Genomic DNA, 18,928 nt, shown 5'->3' with positions numbered 1-18,928 from the left:
CACACACGTCACGCCCATACCTACCCCACCTGCAGCCCCTCCGGACCCCTTCCCCCATTTGCCGCCCCCACACCCCTGACCCCGTCCCACCCGTAGCACCTCCCCATCCCCTCCCCCATCTGCACATCCTCACCCCCCCCCCCATACGCACCTCCCCCAACCATAGCACCTCCGGGCACCCTCCCCATCCGTGATATCCCCTCACCCATCCCTCCCCCACCCACAAAACCTCCGCAACCGCCCCTCCCCCACCCACGGCACCCCCTCCCCATCCACGTCTCCCCTGCACCTGCCACTCCCCCAACCACAGCACCTACTAGGTGACTTATCGTGCGCTGTTCACACCGTCACAACGGACTACAGCCCCTTAACCATTGCACGCCCTTTGTCCATGCAATATTTCACCACTCACTAAATTATGCATGGCGCAAATACTCCATATAATAAAAATGTTGGGGCGTGCAAGGGTTAAGGGGGCGTAGCCCCTACCGACGGTGTGAAGAGCGCCCGTAGTGCGCGATTAATCACCTAGTTGAGAAGAATTACTTAGTGTGACCTTCAGGATCCTAAGATTAACAAAGCTTTCAATTAGAGAAGTTCCTAATACTGTAATAGAAAAGATTTTGTTCATTTTCACAAAACCACTGCTTTCTAATTTGGTGGTGTTCAATAGTACGGAGTACCAGCTCCATTATTTTTGGGTCATATTTTTAATTCTTAGAATTAGTTCCAGAAACAGGAAGAAATCAATTAAATGATTTCAGAGATGAATCAAATAAGCATCTGCTCATATACTCAAAATGTGGAAGGTACTATAAATCTTGTATCAACTTGCAACTTTAGGCGAGTACCAGCACCTTTTTTCATATTTTTAAAACTATTTTATTGATTAAATTCCCTTATGTCCCAAAAAAATACCCCCTGCACCCCTGTTCTCTTTAACCTTTGTAGTTTACTTACCTCAGGACTCCTTCCTCTTTAGTTTTTCTATGTCTCCTGTCCTAGTAATACCCCTTTTCCACTAAAATCTCAGATCCAACCCAGGTTTTTGATCATGGTTCCAACCTGGGTCAGACCCTCTTCACACAGCTCCTTCAGCCCGGTTTACACTGCACCCATGTGCAGTCTTTCTGTTCTGCCGGCTCTCCATAGGCTTGTAACACGACCCTGTTTGGATGAACCGCGTCATTTGTTTACACTGCCACAATATTTGTAGGACCCTTTTCTACTGAGCTGCAACCTGGGTTGACCTGGCAATAACCTGTTATTGTATTGCAGCAGTGGAAAAGGGGTATTAGTCTGCGGCTACTTGCTCCTGGCGTCTCGCTATGCCAGACGTTATGATGCTGAGACATCTTCATTGCTGCAGCTGCCTGCCTGCTTCCAACACCTCTCTGATGCTGCAGGAAGCCAGGTGCAGACTGAACTTTGTATTGACAAGTTCACACAGTATATAATGGAGCAGGATGAAAAACACACTCTTCTCCCCTTGCTCCGCTGATTACCCAGAACATGTCCTGAAGCAAGGGGAAAAGGACACTCTCCTCCCCTTGCTCTGCTGATTACTGCCCAGAGCACATCCTGCAGCAGGGAAAAAAGTGGAAAAGGACATTCTCCTCCCCTTGCTCTACCGATTGGTCAGAGGGTCAGAGTAAGTCCTTGAATGGTGGGGGGTGATGTGGAGGAGTGGGAAGGACACTCTCCTCCGCTTGTTCTGCTGATTGGTCAGAGAATGTCCTGGGGTGGGAGTGGGAGGAGCAGGAAAGGACTCTCTCCTCCCTTTGCTCTGCTGATTGGTCAGAGGGTCAGGGAACATCCTGGGGCAGGGTGTGGGAGCGGGGAGTGGGAAAGGACACTCTCGTTCCATTGCTCTTCTGAAATCCAGGAGGGTTTCCTACAGGACCAAGTCATTTTTTATCACCCCACTGTCATTGTGTGTGACATACCAGGGGTATAAATACTCTAGCAGCTTTTTAGAGCTCACTGTTTGGACAAGTGTCAATATCAACATGAGCCCTACAATGTTCATGAATAGCCAAATGTGTCATTGTTGACAGACATATCACTGTTTTGATAGATACTGTATCTGTAGATATATTACAGTTGTGCAGTGCAGGGAGGTCCCAGCTAATGTTCCAATATTTTGCTTCCTGGTGTCAAAAGACATCTCCGTGTAAAACATGATGATTTACAATACCTGGCAAAGGCTTCAATTCTGGAAATAAATGTCAATCTATAGTAGAATTGAGAAGACTAACATTATTAGCACAAATATGTACAAGTATATACATTGTCACAGAATTGCTAAAAATTTACCTGCAAAATATCTGACCAGGTGAAAATAAAGGCTAGAGTTTTATGATATTCATTTCCACCTAAACCGTGTTGATATTGAAATGATTGTATTAAATAATTTGTGATCTGTTTTATCATTGAGAATATGTTTCAGTTCTTAGGAGGGCATTCGTTTTACTTTTCATCTGATGTTGAATTGTGACAACTTTTGGATTTGGGATGTTCTTCATACCAGATACATCAGGTTAGCAATGATTATCACTTGTGATGGCACTTTTTTACCTTCCTTAATAACTTTATGTAGATAGACATATATGAGGTATACTTTATATTACATTTAAAGATAGATAACATTTTAAAGCCATTTTAGACATTGTACACAGGACAAATATGATCCATTATCTTAAATTAAAAAACTAAACTATTTCATTATTGTTGAAGGCACAGAGGCTTGTGGAGATTGAAGTAGAATTATGATGTACTTGTCTGCTTTCCTGGCATGTCCATTAGACCCCAGAATTGGGGGAGCTCTCCTGAACTCCTATGACAGTAGACCAGCTTCATGCTTCTGCCCACTTTCCCCAGAGGAAAGAGCAGTCTAGTGGCTTGATGACGTGAATTGTAGTGAATAGCATTATTGTGGCCCCAACCCCGCAGCACAAACCATAAATCTGCACATCCCACCTGTACCTCCCATCCGACATCTTCTGGAGGGTATGCGATTAGAATACAGCTTGTCGGGATCCCGGCTGTCGCAATACCTTCTGGAGGACCTTGGTAATTAGTCTACACTTAATGCATTTTTAGCCAGTCAAAAATGTAACAAAATAAATGCACCTTTCTGTTGTTTTTATTCCTAACAATTTAATGGGATTGGTGTTCTAGGTGTTATATTCTTTTTAGTAGTGGTCTTATGAATTAAATGTTCACTTTTATGCCTGAAAACCTACATTTCAGATGCTAAGGTGCAGGTTTAGCAAGTCAGACATTTGTTCTTATGTACATGTGTCAAAAACCCTTTTTATGGGGGAGGGGGCTAACTACCTAGAAGTGGAAATCTGAATGACAACCACCAATTGTTATTGTAAAACAATTTGGCTTGAGATTAAGTATACACATTTATTGCCTTACTAAATTATAAATCTACCCGTAGGAATATGAATTCATGTTTACCCGCATTGGGCATAAATCAAAAATCAAATTAAAACAGATCTTGACATATTATATCTAGTATTTTCAGAGTAGTTTGTAATAATCTACATATTAGCAGTCAGTTTAGCAGGAATTGCTGAAGCATAATTAAGTGCTCCTGTCAACAATAATTGGGACCCATCTGCTTTTCACATAGCAATACAAATGACATCCCATAATCACGAGGAAGGTCATGTACATGAATGGCTGGTGTCATGTGGATGAGGTAGTGCAATTGAACTAGAGATGTCATTATGAAACATGCATTGGAGCACTATGGTACTTTGACTAATGGAGCAGCAATAGCAGTGCAATCTGAGACCTGTTTAATTAGAGAAACATGGAATGTTGAATGAATTCATCCCATAGTAAGCAGTAATTGCAATTTCACAGTGACTGGAGAAGGAATAGACAATACTGTAAAGGTCCAAAAACATATTAGAGAATTTAGGAGAAGTAAAATATTAAGTTCTTTGTCGACAACCAAACCTTGTCTCCTACAGTAATTGATGGAGCTGGTAAAGGCTTTTTATCTGCCAGCAATGTATACTGGGGGTTATTCAGTATGGATTCCAGATTCTGCTAAAAAGCAGAACCTGCAATCCGTTCTTTCGAATGCTGGGGTCCGTCCATTGCAGCATGCAGAATGGCCTGCCCAGTGGCTGTGACAACAATTTAATTGCAGTCACAGCTAGGCTGCGTATGCAAGAGGTCTGCCTCCATTTTTTAGATTGGAGCGGCTGCATGTCATATCATGTAGTCAACCCGTCCCCATTTTTGCCGCGCCGCCCTGCGAACATCTCTGCCTGTCAATCAAGCAGAGGCATTCACACCCGCTGCGAGACAAACGCATTTGGCAGCTGCGCACGCGCAGGATGGTACCTGCACATTGCTTAGCGATGCGACCTGAAGAACCCCCACTGTACTTTAAATTAGCTGCTGTCTTATTTTATGTGACTTTCCTATTTTTTTGTATCTTATGGAATGGTGGCACATCAGTGAAGTTGCTTCTCACAGGAAATGATTGCACATGGCAACTAGAATTGACAAAAACCAGACTCTGTAGTAGTTGTATGTTGACTGTGGTTCTATGTAAACTGCCAAAGACAGATGCTCATCCCAGTTTTCTTGCTGATAGTCGCTGTAAATTTATAGATATTGGAGGTGATTCAGACCTGATCGCTAGGCTGCTAAAATTGTTGTCCTGCGATCAGGTAGTCGCCGCCCAAGGGTAGTGTATGTCCACTGTGCAAGTATACACCGAGCTGCTAAAAATCCCCTCAGTCAGCGGACAGCTGCAAACCTGTTCGCAGCTCACTCACAATTGAAAGATTTGCCCAGTGTGTGCAGTCTCTGCGCAGCCCAGGACTTACTGCTACTGTGCGATCAGAACGGGCTGATCGGGGCCGGAGCTGACGTCACATATTTTCCCTGAAAATGCTTGGGAACGCTTGCGTTTTCCTTGACACTCCCAGAAAACGGTCATTTACCACCCACAAACAGCTTCCTCCTGTCAATCAGCGTGCGAATGGCTGTGCGATTAGAATTTTTGCACCAGCAAAAGAAATCAGTCCTTGTGCCAAACTTGTTCCAGATGTCTGGTAATAGACAAACAATCACCAAACATCTGGAACAAGTTTGGCGCAAGGACTGACTTCTTTTGTTTACATTTGTGTATCTGCAAGGTTTTGGTGACTTGTTTTTTGTGATCGCGTCTATGCTGCCTTTCTGATTAGCATCCAGGCTTTGGTACAAGCCAAAAAACGTATTTTTTAATTTTCGCACCAGCCTGTCGCTGACCAGCGATGCCTGTTGTTGTTTGCCGATGTGCGTGCGCATTGCTGTGCATATGCATGAGCATTTAATAGCAGATCCCGCTGTGCGAAAACACACAGCAGCGTTCAGGTCTGAAACGGGCCCATTGTTAGAGGATCTGTTTTACCCTCCCTGTGTAAATACGTAAACAGGTGATATCCTGATAATAATTTCATTTGAATCATAAGAACATCACAAAAAGCTCTCCAAAATTGAGAGGTGAACTGTGCTCCACTGTCCAAGACTATTATATATGGGCAGCCATGAAGTCTGTAGATATTCTTAAAAAATAAATGAGCTGGGATAGTAGCAGTAGGCAACATGGTTAGTGGTAAAAAAGAAGCCATTTTATAAAAATCTATTCTCAAAAATTAGAACTTTGGTAATTCCTTTAGAAGGTGGATTATCTGCAATAAATGTGGGGAGATATCCTTACATGGAACAGAAGGCAACAACAAAGGTTGAAGTACAGGAGACAAGAAGGAGGACTGAGGCAAACTTTTATTTCCACAATCTGTGGCTGTCAATACTGTCTTAACTGTGGCCAGTGGCCACCAATTCAGAAATGTTGCAAAACAAGTTTGGGTATTTGGAACATACAGATGATGCCAGTTAACCATCTAATATGAAATAAGCCCCTCTTTATAGTCTTCTAAATGTGATTAGTAGCTACAGCAATACATTTCCTGATAACTTTTGGAACAAAAGCGAACACAATTTTACTCTCAGGTAGAATAAGTATCCAACTCTGGAATTAGTCCAAACTTTCATCATACAGTATTACATCTGTTATATAATTCTTAGAACCCGATCTGCAGGTTCCACTGAAATTAAATTTAGTAAAAAAAACAGGGCCCATGTGGTTTGTCCAGCATTCAGTAATTTGGCTCTTTTGATATCTTTCTAGTTGCAATGAATAGTCAAGGTGTTCACTGGCTGATCTGTACTCCTGAGTAAATGTCTCCATTCCTTAAGGGCTAGTCAATAGCTAGTAATTCTAGGCCTTTGAATAAATAGTTATGCTCAGCTCAACTACAATCAATTTCTTGAAAAAGTGTGCACAAGGATGCAAAATGAATGTAAAATTATTGAGACAGAACAGTGCCAACCTCAGTTTCTGAAGCATCCACTTCTATATATTGGAATTCTGACCAATTGTATGGATGATTCTAACATGTTAAGATTAGAGGTTGAACTATTTTGGAAATAACCTTAATAAAGTGTCTGTAATCACAAAAATAGGTGAATTTCCTTTACATCTCAGGGCTCTGGCCAACTTTGAATTGCTTTCATTGTCTATTTCTTTTTCTTTAGCAGAAATTATATGACCCAAGAACTCAATACTATTTGTTTCAAAAATAGACTTCTGTTTTCAAAAATACACTTCTCAAACTTGGCATATAATCTATGAGTTCTAAGGGGCTGATGTATCAAACATTTTAAAGACAACAATTGGAAGTGTTGCCCATGGAAATCAACTAGTTTTTATCCATCATTTATCTAGTACATTGTACAAAGTGGTAGAAACAGTGTGATTTGTGGCTCTGAAGAAATCCACATATTTTGATCCCTAAGTCTCATTGTTTTTACTCATAAGAAATATTGAAGCTTCAGCAAGTGAAATGAATGGATTAATAAAACGCTGGGGTGAATTACAAGGAATAAACTTGTCCCAGCAGGATTTGAGCACCAGTAATGATATTTCTCCAGCAGGGTCCACAGGTTATCCACAGGATAACAATGGGATATGATAGAGCGACAGCGGATTTGCACCAATCGGTCAAAGCTTTTCCGGCCTCCCAGCATGCAACGGGCCAGTCCATATATCCCTGCCTCCTTGCTCAGGCAAATCAGTTTTTTTGTTTGGTGCGGCAGGAGCCGGACCATGGTCTGAAGGCTGCTGGTTTTTAGCAGCCCTAAGCTTTCTTATTTTATTTTTATAGTCTTACTATTTTTTTGAGTGATCTTTCTAAACAGCGTCTTATACATACCTTAGAAAGAGTCACTCCAACAACTCTCCACCGGGTCACGACAATGCTTACCCACGAGTACAGTGCTGTTTCGGTGGGCTTCTGTGTCGGATATACTAGCAAGTCCAGCAGACGTTACCAGGCTGTGGTCGGAACACGGGGAGAAGATAAGGCATCGGTTCCGCTTAGAAGGGGAATACGGACACAGCCACACTGTTTTGGGAGGAGACCACCAAACAGTCGCTGATGCGGCTGCCACCTCAGGTGCACCAGCGCTAGGCTTTAGGGATCAGAGGCTCTAGGAATAGTATGTAACCGCTATGCCTAGGGTCAATGTCAGCAGTGGGGAGTCAGATGCTCTTCTTGTCGCCCCTCCCCCCCGGTTCATGACCAGTTTCCTCCGAGTCACCCGCCATGAACTGTTTCCCGCTTTCGTCTCAGACTCTGTACACGTAGGGGACCCAGTCGCAGCATAGGCGGCTGTGTGACTGGTGCGTCCATGTTCACTGAGCGTCTGTGTTCACTATAGGTTCATGGAGCAGCAGTGTACACTAGTAGCATCTTGATCCACTCAGCATTTGTTAACGTATTGATCGGTCCTGGAAGTGAGGTGAGTCCCCCTGTATCCCATTCTACTGAGTTTGGGTTATACAGCACGAAGTCTCTATCTACCCTTTGAGTATGAATAGTTAGATAAGTGCCTATTGCATATGAGTCAGTATACTTTTACTGTTGTTTCTTGCGCATTGTGTCTGAATACTTTAGATCGGTTTAAACATGATGCAGTAATGTGTTCTCCTACATACTTAAAATGTAGTTGTAGTTGATGATGTGCTCATATTGCTTATTATACTAATGTATAATGTGACTGACTGCTAGTGTGATTGCTGACTTTACTATATTTCTGTCAGTTTGTTTATTTCGATCCTCAATGCTGGTGCATGGGTAGGGTCAGATTCTATATCACTTTAAGAAATTTAAAGTGATTACAGTCACAAATTGTGTACTACACTGTGGAAGTGTTGATTATTTATCATGTCTAAGAGCGGCAAAGGTGAGGAAGGTACACTCACAGCAACACCAACACTCATCTCTTGTTTGTCTTGCAAAGCTGTGTTATCCTCTCAAGTTCTGGTTCAGGATGGTTTGTGTGCAAATTGTTTTAGCTTTCACCAGGGGTTAATTAATAATAAAAGGCAGATTCAGGTGCAGATGGCTCCACCTTGGGCTGTGTTTGCATAGACTTTATCCAGTGTAGCTGAACGGATAATTCCTTCAACTCCTGTACCAGGGATAGGTTACACTACATGCAGCTCCCCACCTATGGTGTATCACTTCCAGCAGCAGCTTCTCAAAAAAAACAAGTTGATAAGCCGGTGGTAAATAAATCTTCACCCTCACAGGCTACACATTATTCAGATGTGGATTAATCGGAAGATGAAAGCTCAATTAATTCTACTTCGGCATACGAGGAGGAGGAGGAAGGTCTCAGCTCAGTGGATATAGCTGAGTTAATTAAAGCAATGAAAGCCATTCTATCCTTAGAGGATTCAGCAGAGCCTGTGTTAAAAACCAAGGCACCTGTGTTTAAACGTCCCAAAACAGTGAAGACTGTTTCCAGGGTCAGATCAGCTGATGGAAATTATGGAAGAGGCTTGGGCTACGCCCAATAAGAAGTTTAAAATTCCTAAGAAATGGAATTCCAATTATCGTCTTCCAGCTGGGGATTGGTTAAAAAGGGAGGTGGCTCCTAAAGTAGATACGCATGTAATTCGATTAGTGCGAAAATCTACATTACCTTTGCCTTCAACATCATTAAATGATGTCACGGATAGGAGAGTGGATGGTTTTCTAAAAAAACACTTTTTCCCTGTCTGGGGCAGTTATAAGGCCAGCCATGGCTTCAGCTTGGATGGCAAAGGCAGTGGTTGCCTGGGCTGATGCATTGGTGGGAGATTTTTCTATAGCTTCTAGAGATCAAAAATCCCATATAGCTCATATAAAATAGGCTGCAATGTTCCTGGAAGAAGCTGTATTGGATATGGGTACTGCTGCCTCCAGGGCATCAGCTTCAACAATAGCTGCTCGCAGAGCAGTTTGGCTACGTACGTGGAAAGCTGATTCAGAATCTAAGAAGGTTTTGAAATCTTTGCCCTTTTCTGGAGATATTCTTTTTGGTAAAGAATTGACAGATATTCTGGAGTCAGAAGCAGACTCCAAGAAGGTCAAGTTTCCTTCCACATACAATTTCAAACCTAAAGTTCCGGCTTTTCGGCCCTTACGGTCTCAAGGAAAAGCTAAAGGAAAAAGTGATGGCAAGCAGGCCCAATACAACAAGTCTGGTTGGACTAAAAAGCATTGGGCTACCAGAGGACCGGTTGGGAAAACAGATAATAAGCTATCAGCCTGATGGTGCGGGCCTCCACCTGGGGGACCCCAGGGTGGGGGTCAACTACTTCAGTTTGCACAGATCTGGCAGCAGTCTACAACAGATGCCTGGGTGCAGGAAGTGGTATCTAGGTTATGCTTTTGCCTTCAAGAAGTACTCTCCTCGAAGTTTTTTTTGTACCAGCCCATCTAGAGAGACAAAGGCCAGGGCTTTGTTAGAAGCAGTTCAGAAATTGCTTCAGTCAGGAGTAGTCATTCCAGTTTCTCCTGCACAACGAGGACAGGGTTTTTATTCCAACCTGTTTTTAGTTCAGAAGCCAAATGGGTCATTTCCACCCATTCTCAATCTCAAAGTACTGAACAAATACATTTGGGTACCTCGGGTTCACATGGAGACATTACGTTCCATCATTTTGGCCATGGAACCAGGGGATTATATGGTATCCCTGAATATACAGGATGCTTACCTACATGTTCCTATAGCACTGTTCTATCAGTGCTATCTCAGGTTCGCTATCCTGCAACAGCATTTTCAGTTCCAGGCCCTACCTTTTGGGTTAGCCACAGCCCCCAGAGTATTTACCAAGATTATGGTGGTAATGGCAGTTTATCTCCACCAGCAGGGGATAAGAATATTTCCATACCTCGACAATCTTTTAATCCTGGCACAGACGCAGGATTTGCTCTTATGTCATCTGCAACAGACAATAACGTGTCTGCAGAACTATGGGTGGCTCATAAATTGGGCAAAATCGTCTCTGGTTTCATCACAATGGATGACTCACTTGGGGCTGTACTGGATTCAAGTCTTCATCGAGTAATTTTACCTCTAAACAAGATATCCAAGGTCCAGTCAAGGATTCAGGACTTGTTACACAGTCAAAAGGTATCCATTCACACAGCAATGCGCGTGATGGGTTTGATGGTGTCACTATTCGACATGGTGGAGTATGCAGAATTCCACTCGAGGCCTCTGCAGCACCTGATTCTTGCCAAATGGGAATGGGTTGCATCAGACGATAAAAACACAGACTATGTTTCTTACGATAGAAGTAAAAAGGTCATTAGCCTGGTGGCTACAGACATCCCATCTGGACAAGGGGAGAACCCTTTGGATATCGGATTGGGAAATTCTGACAACAGACGCCAGTCTCCAGAGCTGGGGAGCAGTGTCAGGAAGGTTGTGTTTTCAGGGGCAATGATCCAAGGAAGAAAGTTGCCTTCCAATAAACATATTGGAACTTTGGGCCATATACATGGCACTGATCCAGGCAAAGGACATCCTTTGGGGAAAACCAGTCTAGATCCGCTCGGACAATGCAACGGCAGTAGCGTACCTCAACCATCAGGGAGGAACTCGCAGCCGAAAAGCGATGAAGGAGGTAAGTCACATACTAAAGTGGGCAGAACTTCATCATCCAGCCTTGTCTGCAATGTTCGTTTCGGGAGTCCTAAACTGGGAAGTGGACTTTCTCAGTTGACACGCCATTCGGGCAAGCGAATGGGCTCTACACCCGGAGGGCTTCCACACTCTAGTAGAAAAGTGGGGATTGCCAGAGATAGATCTCATGGTGTCCCGTCTGAACAACAAAGTGTTCATATTCGGGTCAAGAACAAAGGATCTCAGAGCGATCTTTGTGGATTCCCTGTCGGTGAGATCAGACTTTCATCTGGTTTATGTGTTTCCTCCCGTCACCCTATTACCCAGGATGGTGAGAAAGATAAAGCAAGGAAAAGGTGCCACGATACTAATAGCTCTGGCTTAGCCCAGAAGACATTGGTACACAGATCTGCAGAGGATGTCGCTGGATTTTCCACTTCTGCTCCCTCAACATCCAGATCTACTGAGGCAGGGTCCTTGTTATCACAGACATCTGGATTGACTGTCTTTGACAGCGTGGCTCTTGAAACCTCTGTCCTGAAGTCAAGAGGATTCTCACAACAGGTAATTAAAACTATGCTCAGAGCAAGGAAACCTTCCTCAGCTCGCATTTATCGCCGAATATGGCAAACCTATATTCATTAGTGCAGTGAATGGAAAATGGACCCTAAATCTTTCAGAGTTTCCAGGGTCTTAGCATTCCTTCAGGCAGGAATGTATAAAGGTTTGAAGGTGGCTTCCTTGAGAGTGCAAGTATCAGCATTGACTGTATGGTTGACTGACAATTTACAGGCTGTGCATACTTTTTTCCAGGGAATGTTGCGCATTCAACCTCCTTTTGTTCCTCCTACAGTGCCTTGGGACTTAAGTCTAGTCCTGAAAGCTCCTCAAGTTGCCCTGTTTGAACCACTTAATAAAGTGGATCTTAAATGGTTGACAGCTAACGTTCTCTTTCTACTGGCTATGGCGTCAGCTAGAAGAGTATCAGATTTAGGGGCATTATCATGTCATTCTCCATTTCTGATTTTTTTATCCAGATAAAGCAGTTCTCAGAACTAGATCTGGGTATCTTCCGAAGGTGGTGTCTAAGTTCCACCTCAATGAAGAAATTGTAGTCCCGGCTTTCCAGGTACTGGGCCTTTCTGCGGGAGATGCATCGCTGGACGTGGTCCGTGCATTAAGGATCTAAGTGGATCGTACTGGTGACATCAGAAAGACAGATTCTCTCTTCATTCTCTACGGATTTCACAAGAGAGGATGACCTGCTGATAAGCAAACACTGGCAAGATGGCTCAGGATGACAATTTCAGAAGCATATGCTCAAGCTGATCTCCCTGTTCCGGCTAATGTTTCTGCTCGCTCTACTTATAAGGTAGGTCCATCATGGGCAGCACAACGTAGTGCTTCAGCAGAACAGATATATAAGGCAGCCACATGGTCTTCCATTAACACATTCATTAGACATTATGCCTTGGATACCTTTGCCTCTCATGACGCTGAATTCGGGTGAATGATTCTCCTGTCCAATCAGGAGTGTCCCCACCACTAAATTGCTTTGGTAAATCCCATTATTATCCTGTGGATAACCTGTGGACCATGCCGGAGAAATATATGTTATGGTAAGAACTTACTGTTGATAAAGGTATTTCTCCTAAGTCCTCAGGATCCACAGGGATCCCACCCTGACGCACCTGATTTGAGGATCCTTCTACTCACTAACCTCTTCCTTCTTGTACAGAAGGGTGTGTATGTGTGTTCTTATTGCCTGATTAGGGCTACCTATGATGCTCCTGCCTTGAGCTTTGGAATACAACTGATTTGCCTGAGCAAGGAGGCGGGGATATATGGACGGGTCCATTGCATGTTGGGAGGCCGGAAACGCTTTGACCGATTGGTGCAAATCCGCTGTCGCTCCATCATATCCCATTGTTATCCTGTGGATCCTGTGGACTTAGGAGAAATACCGTTATCAACGGTAAGTTCTTACCATAACATATATTTAGAGGACAATCCTAAATTCTGCTTGGAGGAAGAGCTTCAACTAGCTTTCTTTATCAAAAACAGATTTAGGGGGGGTATTCAATTAGCTCCGGTAATCTCTGAGCTATTGAATTCACCCCCTCTGCCTATTCAATTGAGTCCAGTTTTCGCTTATTTTGAAGGCATTTTCGGCAATGCTTTTTCACCTTTTTTTGTTTGTGAAAAGGCATTGGCAAAAAAGGCCTCAAAATCGATGAAAACGGTCCGCATTTCACCGGCACAGAGGGAAAAACATGTGTATTCACTGATCCACATGTTTTTCGCTCCTGCTGAATTTTTTGCCTAGGCGAAAAAACGGCCCTGCTATTAACTATTGCGAATCCCCATTCGCCCTAAAATAGCAAAAAGATACTTTTTTTTTCACCTAGGTGAAAAAAATGGCCCTAATTGAATACCACCCCTTATACTGTAAACTTGACACAAAGGTGGGAGTCTCTGGTATATTTATTAGAGTAGGCACACTACTTACAGTCTTAAGACAAACTCTACACAGGTTGCATCAGTAAGACTTTGTTTTTTCCAGTCATTTGTTGGGTTTTGTTTAATTGACTATAGTATTTTAAGAATGGAATCCTTGGAGAATGAACAATCGTGGTCATTCCAAGTTGTTCGCTCGTTACCGATTTTCGCTATGCTGCGATTTGCTACTAAATGCGCATGCACATGGTATGCAGCTCGCATGCGCTTAGTTATTTAACTAAAAACTTAGCTGTTTTGCTGTTGTTCGTGCGGCGCTTTTCAGTCGCACTGCTGATCGGTGAGTGATTGACAGGAAAGGGGCGTTTCTGGGTGGTAACTGAGCGTTTTCTAGGAGTGTGCTAAAAAACGCAGGCGTGTCAGGCAAAAACGCAGGAGTGGCTGACCGAACGCAGGGCGTGTTTGTGACGTCAAACCAGGAACTAAACAGACCGAGGTGATCGCAATCTAGGAGTAGGTCTGGAGCTACTCAGAAACTGCTTGAAAATTTTTAGTAGCAGTTCTGCTAATCTTTCGTTCGCAATTCTGCTAAGCTAAGATACACTCCCAGAGGGCGGTGGCCTAGCGTTTGCAATGCTGCTAAAAGCAGCTAGCGAGCGAACAACTCGGAATGAGGGCCAATGTGTAATATGAATTTCCACAATGGTGTTGGAGTTTATTATCTTGATCAGTGGGTCTCAAACTTTTTTTTACACAAAATTTGAAAAATAAGCAAAAATAAATTTAAATTAGCTTTATTGTACCTAAAGCACACACTCGCAGTGGTTATTTACATACCACACAAGCGTTTCCCCTCTGTTCTCTTTAACCACTGTAATTTACTTTTCCTTATGGCTCTTTTCCTCTACATTTCCTCTTAGTCTTTGGTCCCACTGCCTTCTCCTCATTCTTGTCTGTAAAAGTCATTATGATGATGTGTGTGCACTTTGGCTGCCTGCTTGCTCCCAGCTTCTTTTTGATGCTGCACGAAGCAAGGGGGCGGATGAGACTTTGGGACATTTGGGACATTTCTAATGGTTGCTGGCCAAACTTGGACGTTAAAAGGAACAATAATTTACAAGACAAAACCATGCCTTGTAAAAGTTTGCCCCTTTACAAAAAGTCAGAGTTCAGCGGGCATCATACACCTCCAGCAAACTCGACCGTATTGCATATGGCCCTTTGTCTTTAAAAATCCACGCAATACCTGTTATTATTATTATTATTATTATTATCCTTTATTTGTAGCGCTCTGCTGATTGACCAGAGCATGTCCTGTAGCAGGGGTGAGCTGGAAAGCACACTTTCCTCCACTTCCTGCGCTGACTGATCAGATCTGGACTTTTTATTTTTGTCACCACACTGTCATTGTGCATGACACAACCAGAGACCAAGTCATGACAAACTAAGGTGTCATGACACACAGTTTGAGAAGAGCTAATCTGGACTAATAATCAATATTGGCTGGGTTTCCTGATTAACTGGATCTCATTATGGCTGTGCTCGTCTTCTCATTATTCTCTGGCACCGATTAGCTTTGTACTTTCACCCTATAAATATAGTTTGCCATGGCTGCAGAATCAATAAAAGCAATCATAGAAATTAAAATATATTCTAGGTTCTAAAGAAATATAGTAAGCAGACTTATTAATCTGTAATTTCCCACTACTCATTTGATTAAACGTCTGCAACAGATTCATGATCCGTTCACTGCCAGGCACACCATGACATAAACAAAACAAAAAAACTCATGAATTTTTGGATAGACTGATGGCCACAGTTCATCAAGATCATTCAACAATATGTGAAGGAATATCCTCTTTGTGCTTTAGGTTATATCTCTTCTGGCACTGACAGTAAGAGGCCAAGGACCAGTTTGACCACACTCCATCCTCTTCATGCGGTTGAGTTCTTGGCATTTCCTGTAAAGTTTTCCTTGAAGAACATGCAAAAAAAAGGGGGTAGGCTGGCACAGTAATTCATAAATTCAGCTCTTTACGGTTGTGCACATCCTGAAGAGTCAGAGGTCCTTGCACACTGCCCACATTCATAGGTTCTCAGTCAGAGGTTTCTGTCGTGGAAGTGAATTCACTAGGAAAATTGTAAGAAAAAATTGAACATTGTATATTACTTTTCTCTTTACGTCGCTTGGTTAAGTGTGAATCTGTAGAAATTCCTCTAGGCCAAGAGAAGGATCAATATAAGATAATCCATCTTTAATATAAACATTTAAACCCTTTCTGTACTGATGTTATTTGGTGGGGGTTTTGAACTCAGTGGGGTAGATTTAAAGCTTCTAACAATGAAAAGAGGTGGGGTTACCCGTAGCAATCATTACAAATCTTTCTAATATTTTGTAGGATGCAATAATGAAATGATAGCTAGAATCTTATTGGTTGTTATGAGCAACACCACAATTTTTAGAACCTTTAGCAAATCTACTCCCATGTCCTCTATCTACTGTCTACATTCCACTGTATACTCTAGAACCAGTCAAGTTAATTGGCATAAGTTAGTGAGTCCGGACTCATCAGTAGTACAGTAGCTCAAAAAAGATCATGAAACACCTTTGTAAATACAGAAAGAATTACAGAGAATTTAACATGGGAATTTAACATGCTTTTCTAAAAATGGTGGCCCTTTAATAATGTTAACATAAGACCCACTATGAAGGCATTAGAAGGGGGTGTAGTATGGCTGACCGGCGGTCTCCTGACCGCCGGTCAGCTTACCGATGCCGGGATCCCGGCAGGGGAGGGGTGAGTGCAGCAAACCCCTTGCAGGCTCGCTACGCTCGCCACGCTGCGGGCTCGGTGGCGACCTGCGGTCGCCACGGGTTCTATTCCCACTCTATGGGTGTCGTGGACACCCACGTGTGGAAATAGTCCCTGTTGGTCGGCATGTCGACCATCGGGATACTGAGCCGGCGGGATGGTGGAGGAGGTCATGTGACTGTCGGTCAGCAGACCGCCGGTCACATGAATGCCACCCATTAGAAGGATCGGTACGCGCCCACATTTGAAAAATTAAAATACATTGTGCAATGAACTGTCTATATTGAGTCCTGCTTCCATCAACTTTTTCTGGTAATTTAACTATAGGCTCTAATTTAGGGTTTTGTATTGCAGCTGGTCCAGGAGCAGATGCTGCGGGGTGTTGCACAGCTTGAGCTGCTTGAAGTTCGTCCATTCTGAACTGCAGGGCTGAATTAATCAGATGAACTAACCACACAGTGATAACCACATCAGGCATAAAGGTACACACACCCACAAGGACGTTCCTACAAGCACTGATTGTCTGCATGTTTTCATATAGACATGAAATCAGTATGTAAAATACGGTTATGAGATCTGACAGACATGGTCAAATGGTATTTAATGCAATGTGAGTATGTCTGTGAAGCGTCAGTAAAAATCAGATGTCCTTCCCAAATACCCCATAAGAGAATATTTCTCAGTTATATCAGGCATGTTTAATAAGGAAAAGAATGACATGGTACATAACACTTGAAATCTACAATATTATATAGCAGGCAGAAATTGGTACTGGGATAATAGCAATTATTATTATAATTTTTTTTATCTATTCTGAAGCATATCAAAGCGATATTGCAATCAACACAAATGAGATGACATAAGGATGCAATCAGTAATAATTGAAAATGGTGTGTGGGTAGCATACATATCACATATTAGTAATAAATGGGGAAAAAAAGGAAGACATGCTGTGTGAATTAGGAGGATATCTAACTAGGAAATAGGGAATTGTCTACAAGCCAGGTAGGTGAGAAACATTGAGTAAACAGTTGCTATGACTGTGTAGAGAGCACAGATATGTAACTCTCCCAAACCTTAAAATTGCTACTCTGGATTCCTTAGCCAAGGAAGCCTCCAGCCAGTCCATCCGGAACCAGTAAAACTATTTTTCCTGAAATAGACAAAAAGGGGGGCACTCCAGGCTGAAGCCAGACTTGTAAAATACTGTTTATTAGCAGCCGAGCTCAGAGCCAATAAAAGTTTACAAACCCTGAACCAGAATAGTCTGACCTAGACCATAAGTCAAGACCACAAATAATGCTAAAGATCAGCGTTGTTCTCCTGACATCGAGGGCACATAATGAGGAGGAACCCATTAAAAAACACAGTGTGGACTAATATACAGTATGTTCTGTGGTATATATTCTTAAATAATTCTCTGTAAGAACTAGCGGGAATAATACAACAAGAGTCAAACATGTTTCTCAGTAATATGTCAACAGTAAGATCAGGGAAGTGGTGCAGCCACTGGGGCAGGCTGTCCTGTATATTAAAATCTAAATTGTTACGTAAAAAATTATAGTAGTTTCTAGGAAAACACTGTAACATACCATTTTGTATGCCGGTACAGCCATATTTTTTTAATCAGCAGAAGGTACTTGAACATCCTATTCACATCGTTTTGCGAACAAGACACATTTTAATGGAAACAGTTGCACATAAAGACGCCGAGAGTTACCAAGTCACGCCACGGCATGGTGTGACTCGAAGGTCTGTTTAACTTGCAGGGAGGATAGATATAAGTGGTCGCATTTGTATCTGTCTATTGGAGTCTTAGGCCTATTCTGTGCCATATGTGATTCCAAGTAAACTTAACAAAGACCAAATTAAGCTTATTAGTGTCTTCCATCATGAGCAATAATGGCAATGATTGAAATAAATAGATCAATCTTGGAAACGTTATTATATTGAGCAAACTGACCCATATGTTCATATGATAAAAAGAGGGATTTTTAGTAATTTGCTCTCCTAAATACATAAACTTCCCTCTAGCCCAAGGGCACACTAGCATGCCAATAAGAGCAGGCAAAACCCGGCATCAAATATAAAGCAATGAAGGAGGAAAGAGATTTAGGAGTCACTATTTCAAGTGACTTGAAGGCAGGAAAGCAATGCAACAAAGCAATGAGAAAGGCAAGTCAGATGCTTGGTTGCATTGGGAGAGGAATCAGTAGCAGGAAAAAAGAAGTGATAATGCCACTGTATAGGTCATTGGTAAGGCCCCATCTGGAATACTGTGTCCAGTTCTGGAGACCCTATCTCCAGAAGGATATAAATACATTAGAGAGTGTACAAAGAAGGGCAACTAAAATGGTGCATGGCCTACATCACAAAACTTACCCGGAAAGGCTAAAAGATCTTAACATGTATAGTTTGGAGGAGAGAAGGGAAAGGGGAGACATGATAGAAACTTTCAAATATATAAAGGGTCTTAACAAAGTTCAGGAGGGAAACATTCTTCAAAGGAAAAGAAGTATTAGAACTCGAGGGCATACATTGAGACTGGAGGGGGGGAGGTTCAGGGGAAATTTAAGGAAAAATTACTTCACAGAAAGGGTAGTGGATAAGTGGAATAG

The 18,928-nt window shown here is 42.6% G+C and overlaps 1 protein-coding gene and 1 long non-coding RNA gene across 2 annotated transcripts in view; both read left to right on the top strand.

Moving 5' to 3' along the window:
- The window catches only part of GDF11 (growth differentiation factor 11), a 611,389-nt gene that overhangs the window by 80,717 nt on the left and 511,744 nt on the right, over positions 1–18,928 (top strand). The window lies entirely within an intron of this gene.
- On the top strand, positions 2,455–16,970 carry LOC135050694 (uncharacterized). Its single transcript, XR_010241747.1, has 2 exons — positions 2,455–2,539; positions 16,665–16,970. It is a non-coding gene; the product is annotated as an uncharacterized LOC135050694 (long non-coding RNA).

Source organism: Pseudophryne corroboree, chromosome 2 (genome assembly GCF_028390025.1).
Source record: "Pseudophryne corroboree isolate aPseCor3 chromosome 2, aPseCor3.hap2, whole genome shotgun sequence".
In the NCBI taxonomy this organism is placed as follows: domain Eukaryota; kingdom Metazoa; phylum Chordata; class Amphibia; order Anura; family Myobatrachidae; genus Pseudophryne; species Pseudophryne corroboree.
This window is presented reverse-complemented; position numbering and strand designations above follow the sequence as displayed.